The sequence below is a fragment of the Sapajus apella genome, unplaced genomic scaffold, assembly GCF_009761245.1.
Source record: "Sapajus apella isolate SASKATOON/1434 unplaced genomic scaffold, GSC_monkey_1.0 scaffold114, whole genome shotgun sequence".
Classification (NCBI taxonomy): domain Eukaryota; kingdom Metazoa; phylum Chordata; class Mammalia; order Primates; family Cebidae; genus Sapajus; species Sapajus apella.
In genome coordinates this window covers 4,601,760-4,616,922 of record NW_022437054.1, presented here as the reverse complement: position 1 = coordinate 4,616,922, position 15,163 = coordinate 4,601,760, and the positions used below count along the sequence as shown (strand labels likewise).

The 15,163-nt window shown below is 48.2% G+C and overlaps 1 protein-coding gene across 2 annotated transcripts in view; it reads right to left on the bottom strand.

Moving 5' to 3' along the window:
• The window catches only part of LATS2 (large tumor suppressor kinase 2), a 93,904-nt gene extending 79,437 nt beyond the window's left edge, over window positions 1-14,467 (bottom strand). The window contains exon 1 of one of the 2 annotated variants that reach the window (XM_032260117.1): window positions 14,227-14,467. The gene's annotated coding sequence lies outside the window, so the exon portion shown is untranslated. The remainder of the gene's footprint in view (window positions 1-14,226) is intronic. The other variant, XM_032260118.1, reaches the window with a different exon arrangement.
• Between the last annotated feature and the right edge of the window lie 696 nt (window positions 14,468-15,163).

Sequence of the window (15,163 nt, the reverse complement as noted above, 5' to 3'; positions counted from 1 at the left end):
AGGACACCACAAAGCCTGTCACATTAAAGGTGTCCTATATTGCAAAGGTTTCAATTGCAGTTTCCAAACCCACATTACGAGACTTTGAAGGCAACTACTTCCTTGATTTTTTTACAAGGTGGCCACTTACCAGCATTTTGACCTAAATAGGAAAATTAAAATATCTTTCTTGCAGAAATTGATACTGACATGGAAAGGGACTGGTAACAGCATGTAGGCCACTTCTATCTCAGAGTGCACCATGGCTACATGGTTAAGAGTTATTAGTACAGACCAACTACGACTTCAGCATGGAAATGGCTTCGTTATATGGAACGCAGTGTTACAAAGGTACTTTCCAAAATCCACCTACTCTAGGCCTACTTCACTGCCTACTCTGCTGTTCTTTGATTCAGAAAGCAAAATGCAGCCCAAGTCACTGCCCTCAGCAGCCAGCACAGGTGACTTGTCACAAGGCTGGGTGACCCTGGACCAGTCCCCTGGGCCTCCCTCAGCCCCCACTCCCTGCTACGTAATACAGACGAATGCTTAGAACAGTGGTGAGTACCAGGTCAGATGACAAGGGTGCCGGGACCTGTGGTACTTGGGACACACAACAACCTCCCTGCTCTTCACCCTGTGATAACTGTTTACATAACCAGCTGCCCTAACCCAGGCATTGTGCCCGCTGGTGGGACAGGCAGAGCCTGCACTCCACACCGTGCCAAAGCCCTAGTGGCTGCCCCTTCCCTCACCCACTCCCCCTTACTCCACAGAACTCAATGAGCAGATTTTGAAGGAAAATCATTTTGAGTTTTAATAAATGAAGAACAACTGATCCCAAAAGAGTACCCTTTAAAGGGGGATGGGCAGAAGGATCTGGGCGTTTAGCTTCTGTAAGGAACTTTATAACTGTAAACCGTGACCCTGCTTCACAGATTTTTCAAGTGGAAAAACTAAAAAAGGATAGCTAATATTCACCCAGCCTTACTATGTGTCACGTACGGTTCAAAGAGTTAATTTACATAGATCTATTGCACTACCATATGCAACAGCAAACGCTAAGAGATGACAGTTGAATTCCTTGTTCTTGCTTAGATGGAATGGGATTGTAAGGGTTTTAACTATCACCTTTCTGAATGTAATTGTGTGAAGATTCCATTTAGAAAGTTTAGAGACTACAATTTCTCAACATGAAATCCCTATTTTAATACAAAATATGATATAGTAAAGTCATTGAAACGACTGTGCTAAGACTGTGCAGATATCGAGCTATCAGACGCAGGGACAACCCAGATCCCCTGGGGCCTGTATTGGCCACACACCAGAAGCCTAGGTCTCTGCTTCACTGTTGTAAAATGGAGCATATTGCAGCCACACTCATTTCAGTGATTTTGTGCTCCAAGCATCTGTTTTGAAATACCTAACTTTCTAAAACCATAACTTCACATTCTGACGAAAATGGAGAGATTCTCAAGGCAATGCCAAGAAGTATGGAGGATCCTAGGAGCGACTCAGTATGTCTGGGAAGAGACAGTAGTGTTCTTTCTTTTCCTGTAAGAATTTACACAAATAACTTTGTTTATAATCTTTAGTTTTCTTCCCTTTCTTTGAAAACTAAAATAGAGAAAACACAGCCATACTACCTTCACAAGAACAATCAATGCAAAGGAGGGCCTGACAATACACAGGGAAAGTTTCTTCATGCTCAGAATACAGTCACTCCTCCACCTAGCCATCCAGCCCATCCACCCTCTATCTACCATACAAACATTTATTAAATAACTACTCAAGGCCGGGCACTGTGGCTCACACCTATAATCCCAGCACTTTCGGAGGCCAAGGCGGGTAGATCACCTGAGGTCAGGGGTTCGAGACCAGCCTGGCCAACATATAGTGAACCCTGTCTCTAACAAAAATACAAAATTAGCTGGGCATGGTGGTGGGTGCCTATAATCCCAGCTACTGAGGAGGGTGAGGCAGGAGAATCACTTGAACCAGGGAGGCGGAGGTTGCAGTGAGTCGAGATCGCACCATTGCACTCCAGCCTGGGCAACAGGGTAAAACTCCAAGTCAAAAAATAAAAAATAAAATACCTACTGAATCTCAGGCACTGATAGGATAAATAAAAACAAAATCTTGCCTTCAGCAAGTTTACTGTCAAGTGAAAGATGGGGCGAGGCAGGTAAATAAACAGCTTCGAAAAAAAGAGATGCCTGGAGAATAAAGAAAAGGCTTTGAAGTAGAAGTAATTAGACCTGAGTGTTAGGAGGAACGAATTCCAGCCAGAGGGAACCGCATATGCAAAGACGCCTCCAGGCTCCACCCAACACATTCAGGTCTGTGCAGTGCAGGCTCTTCCTGAAGACATGGGAGGCCAAGGGACTGCTGGAGAAGGGGTGCAGGGGATCAAACCGTGGAGGTACCCAGAAGCTCAATTCCCAGCCATGTTGAGTCCGGACTCAGTGCAGAGGATGGGCAGCCACTGTCCATGGTTTAGCTAGAGTGACACAGCCTGAGTGGAAGGTGGGCTAGAAGGGACAGGTGCAACACTCTCTGGGTGAGGAGCAGCAGCCCCAGGGAGCAAGGAGAAGGGGTTTCAGGTCTGAAATAAAAGGCACAGATCGGGGGTAGAAGGGGTGTTGGCATCTGCTTATGGGACATTTGCCCAGCCAGTGGCCTGCCTGCTCAACCATGAAACGGAGCTGCCAGGTGAGTGGATGGCTGAAGGCCCTCCCGGTTCACTCACATTCTTTAGCGGAGCAGCCATCTGGGATATGTCTCCTTTTACCAGCAGTGACACACCAGCAGGGCACAGAAGGGGCAAGGTGCTTTTCACTCAGCGATAAAAGGGCAAGAGCAACAAGAGACAATCCGCTCTGAAGAAAAAGAACTACGAGAAAGTTGCGTGTTAAAGCCAGGATGCGGGGATGTCCTCTCCCCCATCACAAGAGCAGAGAGAAGGGAGTTAGGGGTGGCTGAAGGAGGTCCTGGTTGATTCTGAAGCTGGAAAGCTTTCTCTGGAATCTGCTCTAAAGAGGAGAAGCTGGCCGGGCACAGTGGCTCATGCCTGTAATCCCAACACTTTGGGAGGCCGAGGCGGGCGGATCACTTGAGGTCAAGAATTTGAGGCCAGCATGGCCAACATGGTGAAACTCTGTCTCTACTAAAATTAAAAACAAAAATTAGCCAGGTGTAGCAGCAAGCCCCTGTAGTCCAGCTACTCGGGAGGCTGAGGCAAGAGAATCCCTTCAACCTGCGAGGCGGAGATTGCAGTGAGCTGAGACTGTGCCACTGCACTCCAGCCTGGGCGACAAGAGGGAGACTCTGTCTCATAAATAAATAAATAAATAAAGGAAGCTGTTGAAAGCCAGGAGGAACAGTAAGGCTTTTGGGAGTGAAGGGAGTATGGGCAATCCACTTATTTAACATATTTTTTAAACTGCAGACTGTAAGATTGACACACGTTCACCAACAGAGCACACTCTTGTAAGTAGCGTCCAGATCAAGACATGTATCATTATCATGACCCCAGAAGCCCCCAGGCCCCCACAGATCAGTGCCTCAAGGGGAACCACCTTCATGACATCTAACACCAAGGATCAGACTAACCAATTTTTGAAATGTATCTCCAAGGAATTAAGCAATCTCTACTCTGTTGAGTACACTTCGTTCAACACTGTATTTGCATATGTGCACATGTGGTACAGCACAGTGGAAGCCTGTTAGTCTTCACTGCTGAGTAATATCAATAGCCCGTTGAATACACCATAACTTATGCATCTGTTCTACCACCAACGGATGTTTAGGCTGCTCCTGGTCTGGGCTATTACAAATGGCACCTCTGCTTTTCAGGCTGCCACGGATCTAGGCCCAGAGCTGGGCGGAGCTGCAGAGTGGGTGCTCAGCTCAAGGCCTTGTTTCCACCACCATACCAAATACTTCCCAGTAAAAATACTTCCTGTATAGTGACTGGCAGAGCGCCTGGAGAGACTGTAAGAAGGCACCCCTACTTCAAGAAGTTTTTTGTTTGTTACTATGTTATTGTACAGAACCAAGAACTCTCCCTGGGAAGCTTTCTGGAGCCCTGTGGGCAGTGGCCCTGGCCCACACATAGTCATGCCTCGATACCATAGGCACATGAAGGGGCGGGGAAAGGCTGAGTCAAATGGAAGGTGGGAACGGGACCTCTGAGGCACAGGAAAGTAATGGTCTTAGTGCAAGTCATATAGGAGGAGAGCAATCATGTGTGCCCTCCAGATGTGTGACACATATGCTTTGTGAGGAGAGGGGAGTCTCTACTGCCACAGGTCTTCTGTGAGTGGCTAAAAGTCTCCAAGTAGATTGCACTCATAAAAATGAGTATATATGTGATGTGAGGCAAGCCCTCTTACACGTAGGGCCCTTGAGCAGTGCACGACCTGAACACCCACAAGAGGTGGCCCTGTTACTAGGTCGTGGGGATGCAGAAAGATTGATGTGCCTGTGACTTTAAGGAGCTCATAGTTCAAGACGGGAAGGCAAAGGAGAAAATCAACTACTTAAATAAAGTATACCATGCATCACAATGAAAGGCTGAGCAAAGAATTATGGGGATCTGAAACAGCTAGTAGTTAGAGGATAGAGAAAAGTGGGTACATTCAATAGCACTAAGAGGTAGAACCCATCGGATTAAGTAATGTTCACTGGAAAGGACTGATATGAAAGAAAAGTCCAAGTTTCTGGTTTGAAAAATGGGGCCAGTGCCACTGCCATTCTCTGAGCCGGGAAACCTCACTTATCTAGACAATGGGGCCCACCAGGAGAGCAGCATCAGTGGTGGAGGAGGTGGGCAGTAACCAAGGGCGAAAAAGCACAGGGCAGGCTGGGTCCAGTGGCTCACACATGTCATCCTAGCACTTTGGGAAGCCAAGGTGGGAGGACTGCTTGAGCCCATGAGATGGAGACCAACCTGGGCAACACAGGAAGACAGTGTTTCTAAAAATAATTAAATAATTAGTCACGTATGGAGAAGGCACACGTATGGTCCCAGCTACTCAGGAGGCTGAGGTTGGAGAATCACTTGAACCCAGGAGGTAGAGGCTGCAGTGAGCCAAGGTCACTCTACCGCACCCCAGCCTGGGAGTCAGAGCAAGACCCTGTCTAAAAAGCACAGGGCAGTGGGCTGGGTGTGGTGACTTACACCTGTAATCCCAACATTTCGGGAGGCCAAAGTGGGTGAATCACAAGGTCAGGAGTTTGAGACCAGCCTGGCCAACATAGTGAGACCTTGTCTCTACTAAAAATACAAAAATTAGCCAGGCATGGTGGCGCACACCTGTAGTCCCACCTACTCAGGAGGCTGAGGGAGGAAAATCACTTGAACCTGGGAGGGGAGGTCGTGGTGAGCCAAGATCATGCCACTGCACTCCAGCCTGGGCAAAAGAGCAAGACTCTGTCTCAAAAAAAAATAAAGCACAGGGTAGGGAAGCTCACTGAGAGCTGGGTGTTCAGTGCTAAAGAAGTGGCTGGGGCCAGACATGGTGGCTCACGCCTCTAATCCCAGCGCTTTAGGAGGCAGAGGCAGGTGCATGAGGTCAAGAGATCGAGACCATTCTGGCCAACATGGTGAAACCCCATCTCTACTAAAAATACAAATATTAGCTGGGCACGGTGACACACACCTGTAGTCCCAGCTACTCTGGAAGCTGAGGTAGGAGAATCACTTGAACTTGGGAGGTGAAGGTTGCAGTGAGCTGAGATCGCACCACTGCACTCCAGCCTGGCAACTGAGCAAGACTCTATCTCAAAAAAAGGAAGTGGCTGGAGGTAGGGGGCCTGGATCCTTCCCCAGCTCTGGCACTGAGAGTGCAGTCTGAGGCTGTCACTTAACCTTGCTGAGTTTCAAGCTACTGCACAGAACCAAGGGTCCAACACCCCACTGCTGTCTACCTGACAGGGTTACCCTGAGGATCACAGTGGTGCTGTGTGTGACAGCAGGCTCAATCTGTAATGCATGATAAACTCATCAATTCTCACCATTACTAATTAAGGATTTATAATAAGTTAAACAAAAAAAGGTTTAATGAGGTCAGGAGATAAGACCACGGGAAAATTACCAAACTGAACATAGAAACAGGTATTTCATGCTTGTTCCCAGTGACTCCTTTTTATTTTTTATTTTATTTTTTTGGAGACAGAATCTCACTTTGTCACCTAGGCTGGAGTGCAGTGGCCCAATCTCAGCTCATTGCAATGTCTGCCTCCCAGGTTCAAGCATTCTTGTGCTTCAGCCACCCGAGTAGCTGGGATTACGGGCGTGCACCAAAGTACCCGGCTAATTTTTGTATTTTTAGCAGAGAAGTGGTTTCACCCTGTTGCCCAGGCTGGTCTCGAACTCCTGACCTCAAGTGATCACCGGCCTCAGCCTCCCAAAGTGCTGATATAACAGGCGAGGGCCACCGCGCCCAGTCGAGTGACTCCTCTCAGTGTTCGACAATGATGCATAGAAAGTTAAAGTAGCTTCCTTTCAGCAGTAAAGGCGGAAAAGCACAAAGGAGAGAAGCTTGACTCACTCCTCTCTGAAATGTGCCTGCAGGAGTCGCTGGATGCTGACTGTGGCTCAAAAGCCAGATCCCGTGCATGTCAAAGGCACCAATGCTTCCTGTCCTCCCCAACTTGCAAAACCTTTCTCTCAGCTAAACCCAACCCAACCCACCCCACCTGCCTGGCTCACTCCTACTCCAAAACCTCAGCCTGGAACCCCTCTCACAGAAGGACCTTCCTGACTTCCCAAATCTAAGGGGCGGCATGCTCCCTCCCAGCCGTTCCCTCAGCACCATCACTGGCTGGTGTGCTTCCTCTTGAAGAACCTGACAGCACCATGAGGGGCATCCTGTTTCGTTTATCCCCATCTACTCCCTGGCATGCGCACACAGGCCCATGCAGCATCTGTTGAAAGACACAGGTAGTCACTCAGCACGGAGTCTGTTTCCTCAGTTCCACAATAAGGATAAACCTGCCAGTGCCACCCCAAAGGTCTTGGAGGTGACAAGGAGAATGAAGCTTCAATCAACAGCAGCACCTTCTCTGAAGTTTAACATGCAGGTTTAAATGAAATGTGCCCAAGGTTGGTTTACACAGAACAAAAGTCGCAGGACCATGGCATATTATTCAGCTATAAAAAGTAGGGAAATTCTGTCATAGGCAACAATAAAGATGAACCTCGAGGACATTATGCTCAGTGAAATAACCCAGACAGAAAAAGGAAATATTGTATGATTCCAGTTATGTGAATTACCTCCAGTAGATAAATTCATAGAGACAGAAAGAAGAGAGATTACCAGGAGCAAGGGGAATATGGACTTTTTATTTAATGGTTACAGTTTCTGTTTGGGATGATAAAAAAAAAAGTCTTACGTATACACAGTGGTGATACTTGCAGTAATGATGCATTTAACGCCACTTAATTGAACCGTATACTTATAAATGGTTAAAATATTCTGTATGTTTTACCTCAATTTTAGAAAATGAGGGAAAAGGTTTCCTAACTATTCCTATTTAGCAAACGCATGTTTGAACAACAGCTCCCTTTTTAAACACAGTTACATGGCTAGGAGTATTGGCTCACACCTGTAATCCTAGCACTTTGGGAGGCCTAGGTAGGCGGATCACTTGAGGTCAGGAGTTTAAGACCAGCCTGGCCAACATGGCGAAACCCTGTCTCTACTAAAAATACAAAAATTAGCCAGAAATCACTTGAACCTAGGAGGTGGAGGTTGCAGTGAGGCAAGATAATTCCACTGCACCCCAGCCTAGGCAACAGAGCAAGACTCCATCTCAAAAAAACAAACAAACAAACATAGCTACACAATGAGAAGACTGGACCTAGGGATTGGGTAGGATATAGTAGGGTAAAGTCTCCTCGTCTAAGCCCAAACCCCAGGGCAGCTGCACTTCCCCACCCTACTGGCCCTCCACCACACAGACACTCACAGCAGAGTCGCGCTCCTGGAGACACTGGGGATGTTAAGCACCTGTGGGTCCCACACACATTCAAATCATAAAAGCAACCCGGGTAGGCAAGTCTGGACATTTCTATGTCGACATCTATGCCTAAGCTAAGAAATACTAAGTGGCTATGCCCTTAAACAGAAGCCAAATCAGGGGTCCTGGTTTTTCTTTCTTTTTCCATTTCCTCTTCAACATTTGCTTATGAAAAATTTCAAACATACGGAAAGGTTGAGAGGATTATTCACTGACACCACTAAACCTACCACCTGGTTTTGTTTGGTACGGAGGAAGGGGGAGGACCCCCACATCCTGTTCTGATTTTCTCCCCATCTCCCACCATAGTGAGGCACTGGTCCAGGAATACCACAGGGGCTGTCCCAGTGTTAAGTGAATATGAAAAACAGTACCTACAGATAAACTGTGTTCCTGCCTGAATACTTTAGAAAGGATGAAACTTTCCTTCAGTTTAATAAAGAATGAAAGTATTTTTTCAGCTTGAGACTGTGTATTTTAAGCTGTGTATTTGAAGACAGTTGATTTCATGGCCAAATTATGAACTTTTGAAAGAATTTTCATGAGAATACTCATCAGTCAAGATTGCAGCTGGAACAACTCTGACATACTAGTATACCATTTTAATGAGACTTCACATATAGGAAATTTTCCTTCATCAAGGGTTTTATAAATATGACCCTCATGGATGTGGACTTAAAAAAAAATGGGGGTATCAAGCAAAGTAAATCTAACTTTGGAAATTTCTTTGGCATCACCAATTAATTTAAACACACTTTCAATAAGAAACTACAAACATTGGAATTTTAAAACTGTAACAACTCACAAAACAAAAACACCTCGTTCTCTAAATCCAGAGCTGAGGCAAATACTAAATCACATGCTTAATATAGGTGGCTTGTGTAAACAATGTGAGGGCAAAATTTTAAGCATGCCTTTAATTTGGTCCCACCAAACCCAATTCCAACCCTCAATCCAATCCTGGAAAATGCTATCAGATGTTCAAGAATTTTTATTCTAATTTCTCCTAGTGCTTCAAAAACCCGCACTGGCTGCCAAACACACATCAAGCAGCAACCAAGGAACCAACCAAACCAATGTCTCATGGGATTTGCACTAATGACAAACGTTGGCATTTTCTGAAGCAGGATTTCTTAGACCTAAAATTCCAGCTATTATTTAAATCATATCCCTACTATAATTAACTAGCAAAGCTGAAACTAAATCAGGCAGACGGACCAGGCCTCCAGCCAGATGCTAAATGTCACAATCATAAACCACTATGTGGATGTACCACTCCAGCACAGTCCAGGCCAGGAAGCCACAGGCCAAGGGCTACCTCTCATAATGAGGGTCTTTGAGGAAGGCAGTGATTGCATTCCACTAGGGATCCAGGAAAACACACTTTAGAAGAATTCCCACTCTCCAATAGCAGCATCATCACAAGGCCTCGGAGGGTTTGGCATTGCCATGTGTGTGCTCAGCACTGTACTCTATGAGGTTTCACCCAGGGAGAATAGGGTATCACTTTTTTTTTTTTTTTTTTTTTTTTTGAGAAAAAGTCTCACTCTGGTTGCCCAGGCTGGAGTGCAGTGGCAAGATCTCGGCTCATTGCAGCCTCAACCTCACGGGCTCAGGTAATGCTCCCATCTCAGCCTCCTACGTGGCCAGGTCCTCAGGCGCAAGTCACCATGCCTAGCTAATTTTTTGTATTTTTAATAGAGATGGTGTTTCGCCATGTCACCCAGGCTATTCTCAAATTCCTAGACTCAAGTGATCCATCTGCCTCAGCCTCCCAAAGTGCTGGAATTACAGGTACGAGCCACAATGCCCTGCCAGGGTCTCACTTCTACATAAGCTTACAGTCTAGGGGAAAAAGACACCATCGCATTCGCTATTAGACAGCTTTGTACATGATACTTGGATGATATACATTATGCAAATATAAATGGCATTTAAAAATTGAGCTATGGAAGTCTGTATCAAGTTATCCCAACGGAGTGACCAAGTTGCAGATACATCATAATTAGTTCTTTGGAGGATTCCTAGTAGCAAGCAACTCAATAGGATGGGCCACCTTATATTCAATTCCATAGCCCAGAAGGGGTTCTCAATTGTTGTGAAAGCCTTGCCTCCTCTGCACCCCTCCAAGTTTCGGATATGCTCCAGCTAGGGAGTTGCAACACCCCTCCCATTTGAGAATCATTGCTACGGACTGATGTAATAAATACTGTGACTGTCCAAAGAATCCCTGCCTATTTCCATGGAGGAGTGCAATTCTTCAGAAAGGTGTTGAGATCATTTGGAAAAAGTATCTTAGAAAAAGGGACATTTCACCAAAATTAGAAAGGCTGAAGGGCTATAATTTGATGGAGAAATTGTGAAGCTATTCTTGGAGTCTGGAACTTCCTCTGAAAAGGCTCAAATGTGGAATAGAAAGATGAACAAAACAACCAAAAAATGTTGGGGAGGGGGCAGGTGCTGTCCACGGACACTTAATGAAAAACATGAGTGAGACTCTTTAAGAAGGATGATGGAGTTACCTAGTAATGAATTACACTGGCCCTTAGCATTCCTGCTCAAGATAACTGCCTACAGGCAGAGGGGCTGACTATTCCAAACAGAGGTCCACTGCTTTCAAAATCCAGCTTACATTCTTAAGATCCTTACCATCCTAACTGATCGAGGGGGTATAGGATATAAACTATGCCACAAGATTGTAACAATCAGTGTTAACAAGCAATATAAACCATGGCTACAAAATAGGGGATTTTTTTCATTTTTCTCCCAGAAAAGTTCCCATGTATGTCAAATGTTGTCCCACAAACAAAAAGTATTTGTGAATTAACTTAAAACACTTGTCACAATTAACCTGACATGGTCTAGATGATAACCAACAGTCTTCCCAGGGTGAAGGGCAAACATTAAACAATGCCAAATTTCCATTCTAATTTTAACATCATAACCAATGGCTTTATTTCCAATATTACCTTGCTTTTTTCATACTTTCAAAATAAAACTAATAATCACGTAACATTAGCCTTAAAAATACTAAGTGAACAGCTAAGTGAAACTAATAGCCCAAGCAGGGCTTCCCTCACCCTCAGAGGCCCTCGCAGGGCACTCTAAGTAATAAAGGCCATCACAGAGAGCAGCAACGACCTAGCATACAATGGGAACAGTGCCCCTGGACTTGTGCAATTTGAAGTCCAATTCCTTCCAGAGGAATTACTAAGCAATAGACTTTTTAAAAGAAAGAAGATTCAGAGAATGTTTAGAGCTGGAAGTCAGTCACTTCAATCAAGCCTTATCCCTTCTTTCTGTTCATCAGAACATTTTAGCACTTTTTAGAACAGATTTAGCCAAGACAGAGTAAATACATTTGAATTTATCCTCTGTTATTTCTTCATGCCTACCGTTTTTAAAAAGTCAGTAAGAAATACTGTTTAGAAGTTTCACATGATTTTAATTAGAAAATAAAATATAAAAGCAGCTTTTCAAAAATGGTGTTGGTATGGTTTTTCCAATACAAAAGAGTACACCTCTCCCTTACCCCCAGCTTCCAGAAATCCTTCCTCTGTGTTTATGGTCAATTTATCAGCTTCAACCCCCACGCTACCCCACCCCTCTGTGGAGCATAGCAGCCCAGGGCTGGCTATTTACAACACAGCATTTAAAATAACAAGGAATCTTATTGTAAAAGCATTCCCCTCCCACCAAAGGAAAACCCCTCCCATCAATCCTGTGATTTGCTAAGGAACATGTACAGCTCCAATTTACACTTAAACTATTTCAAACTCAATGGAGAAGCCAGAAAAATCCCTTCCAGTTATATAATTGTATGACTCTAGTAATTCACCGTAATAATTTTGCAAGATAGGCTAGCCTCTGCTCAGATACCTTAAACTGCCTGAGATTTGGAGAGTTATTAAATGTTCACAAACTCATTTTCAAAGGAATGCTGGTATATTCATTAAACAGTGCCTTCTATACCCGCATAATGAGACAAAATTTTGTGAGTGGCTGAATAACATATCTTGGTAATTACAGTTAAATAGACATAGTAAAAAATTTATACATTGTCGTTTTGGAGTATTTTTTCTGTTACTACCTTATTACAACAGTTACAGAAGAAAAAAAAAATCTTAAAAATATACAAAGCAGCTTACTAAAAATATACAGCGAGACTTACTACAAATTTCCTAATAATCAGCACTGACTTACTTTTTCCATGATTAAGGAAAGGCCCCTCATCTTCTAAGTTAAAATTTTAAGCAGAACATTTGTGTAAGATCACACACATTTTGTGATTTGCCATTCAAAGTTCAGTATATATGTTTCTTATTAAAATATGGGCAAAGTTTCCTTTAAAATGTACATATTTATTGAATACTTTGTGAAAAGAGCTGTTCAGCTATTAATCTGAATTATTTACTGGCCAAATGTATGTATACTCTACGGCTTCATAGTTAAGGTGAAATTTTTTTTAATGCTATTACATTAAAAACACATATCCATGCCAGAGAAGCGTGAAAATAAAAGTTCTTGTTCAAAATTGTCCTCAGGTGGGGCAAGATGGCTCACACCTGCAATCCCAGCACTATGGGAGACCGAGGCGGGCGGATCACCTGAGGTCTGGACTTCAAAACCAGTCTAGCCAACACAGCGAAACCCGGTCTCTACTAGAAACACAAAATTGGCTGGGCTGGTGGCACGGGCCTGTAGTCCTAGCCTCGCGGGAGGCTGAAGCAGGAGAATCACTTGAACCTGCGAGGTAGAGGCTGCAGTGAGCGGAGATCGCACCACTGCCCTCCGGCCTGGGAGACAGTGAGATCCTGTCTCAAAACAAACAAACAAAAAACAACAAAATATTTGTCAACGAAACCTGCAAGTTAAGTTCTTTCAAGGTGATCCTGGCAAAACAGCACTTCTCATCAAAAGGCCTCAGATTAGCCTCCCAGCCGCCGATATCACCCGGGACCCTGTTACCAGCTGCCTGGAGCCCCGGTCGGGTGGGTTTTACCTTCTCGGGGTCCATTCGTCGCCTCGCCCCCACCCCACCCCCGTGCCCTCAAGCCCCCGGGACACTGGAAACTCGGACTCCACAAACGGGTTTGCTCCAGGCCGCACTCCATCCCCGAGGGAAAGCTCCCAGAAGTTCTGGAGCTGGGCTGGAGGAAGTGATGGCAAGAAGGGAACGATGTCAGAATCCCCATCTCCGGAGTCCCGCTAAGGAGCTGCATGCAGGTGAGCTTGCATCAGCAGCGAAAGCCAAGCCCCCCACACGTGGCTAAACTAGGGCACGGGAATGGCGTGTTATGCAACGGCCGCCGCTCGCCTGGCCACGAAAGCGCTCCAGCGGCTCGGGCCGCGTCCCGCCAAGGCCACTAGCAAACTCGCAGCGTCGGCGCGGCCGCCGGCCGGGAGACGCCGAGCAGGGCCCGGCAGCCCACGGCCCGGGAGGATCGGCGCCCCAGTGGTGCGGCGGCCTCTGAGGGGCTGAGGGGCCGGCGGAGCGGCCGCAGGGGACTGGGTGGGAACCGCGCAGCCGTGGGTGAGGCGGCACAGCCACCAGGAGCTGAGGGGCGGCGCGGCCTCGGCGGGGCACGGCCGTGGGGCTGTCGGCTCGCGGGACGACGGGGCGGCCGGCGGGGGCAGCCGGGGCGGGCCCTGAGGGACTGATTGGCCCGTGGGACGATGGTGCGGCCCGGAGGACGACGCCGGATCCGTGGGACAGCGGCGCGGCCGGACGCGGGAGTCTCGGGGCCGTCAGGGGCGCCCGGCTGGGCGTCTGGTGGAAAGCCGAGCCCCCGGGGACAGCGGAAGCGGAGGCGCGCCCCGCGCTACGGCCCCTTCGGATCTGGGGCGCCGCCCCCGGCCCGCGCCGCCCCTGCCCCGCCAGGATCCTGGCCGCCCCCGCCGCCGCACAACAAAGCGTTGCAGCCCCGCGGCCCCCGCCCGACGCCGGCCTCCAACTTCCCCGGCTCCTCCGGAACCGGCTCCGCGGGCTCCGCACGGCCGAGACGACGCGCCGCCGGGCGGGGGCGGCTCCGGGCGGGCGCGGACCGTGGGGGCAGGGCGCAGGGCTCCGTCAGGACAAACTTCCTCGGCCGCCCCGCCGGGCGCCCTTCCCGGAGCCTCGGTCCCACGGTGAGCGCGCGGAGCTGCAGGGCTCGACCGCCTCGCGGAAACGCCGGCCACCCTCTAGGCTGGCGCCCCGACCCCCGCCCCCGGCCCCCTCACCTCGTGGGGCGCGGTCTACACCCTCGGGGGCGTCCTGGCCCGCGGGTCCCGGGCCTCGCGCGCCAGGAGACCGGGCAATGGTGGCTGGAGCTGCTGCTGGCCCCGCAGGGACGGGGGAGCCCCGGGCGGCGGCGGTGGCGTGGACGGCGGCTGCTCCATCTTCCCGGGGCGCTCACGCCGCGGTTCCAAAGCGCAGACCCAAGTGGGACATTCGCTACATTGTTGGCATTCCACGGGCGTCACGTGACCCCGCCTTCCGCGTCACTCTCGGCCGCATACCAGCCCGGGCGGGGCGCCTGCGGCCCCTGCTCCTCGGCGGCCGCTCCGCCCCGCCCGGCCCGGCCCGGCCCGGCCCGGCCGTGCTTCCTTCCTCGGGCCTCGGCCGCCACCTGCCCGCGGCCTCCCTGCTGCCCTGTGATAGCTCGCCGGGGGCCTCTGGGACCTATTTGACTCTGTGCTTTCCGCCCCCAAACTTGAGTATCTGTCCTCTCCACTGCACTTGTATTAAAAGTTGGTAACAGTCGTCAAAGCCACTGTTCTTAAGCATCTCATACTAGTCTTGGTGGAAAAAAAAGAAAAGTTGGCAAGCCTGAAGGAGCCACCAAGTTACCAACTAGTGGATGGACACTAAGAATAGCGGCAGAAAAAGACAGACGGCTATTGAGACAGTGGAATCAAGCAATTAAGAAGAACGTCTGCCGGGCATGGTGGCCCACGCCTGTAATCCCAGCGCTTTGAGAGGCTGAGGCGGGTAGATCACCTGAGGTCGGGAGTTCAAGACCAGCCTGACCAACATGGAGTAACCCCATTTCTACTAAAAATACAAAATTAGCCAGGCGTGGTGGTGCATGCCTATAATCCCAGCTGCTCGGGAGGCCGAGGCAGGAGAATCGCTCCAACCTGGGAGACAGAGGTTACAGTGAGCCGAGATTGCACA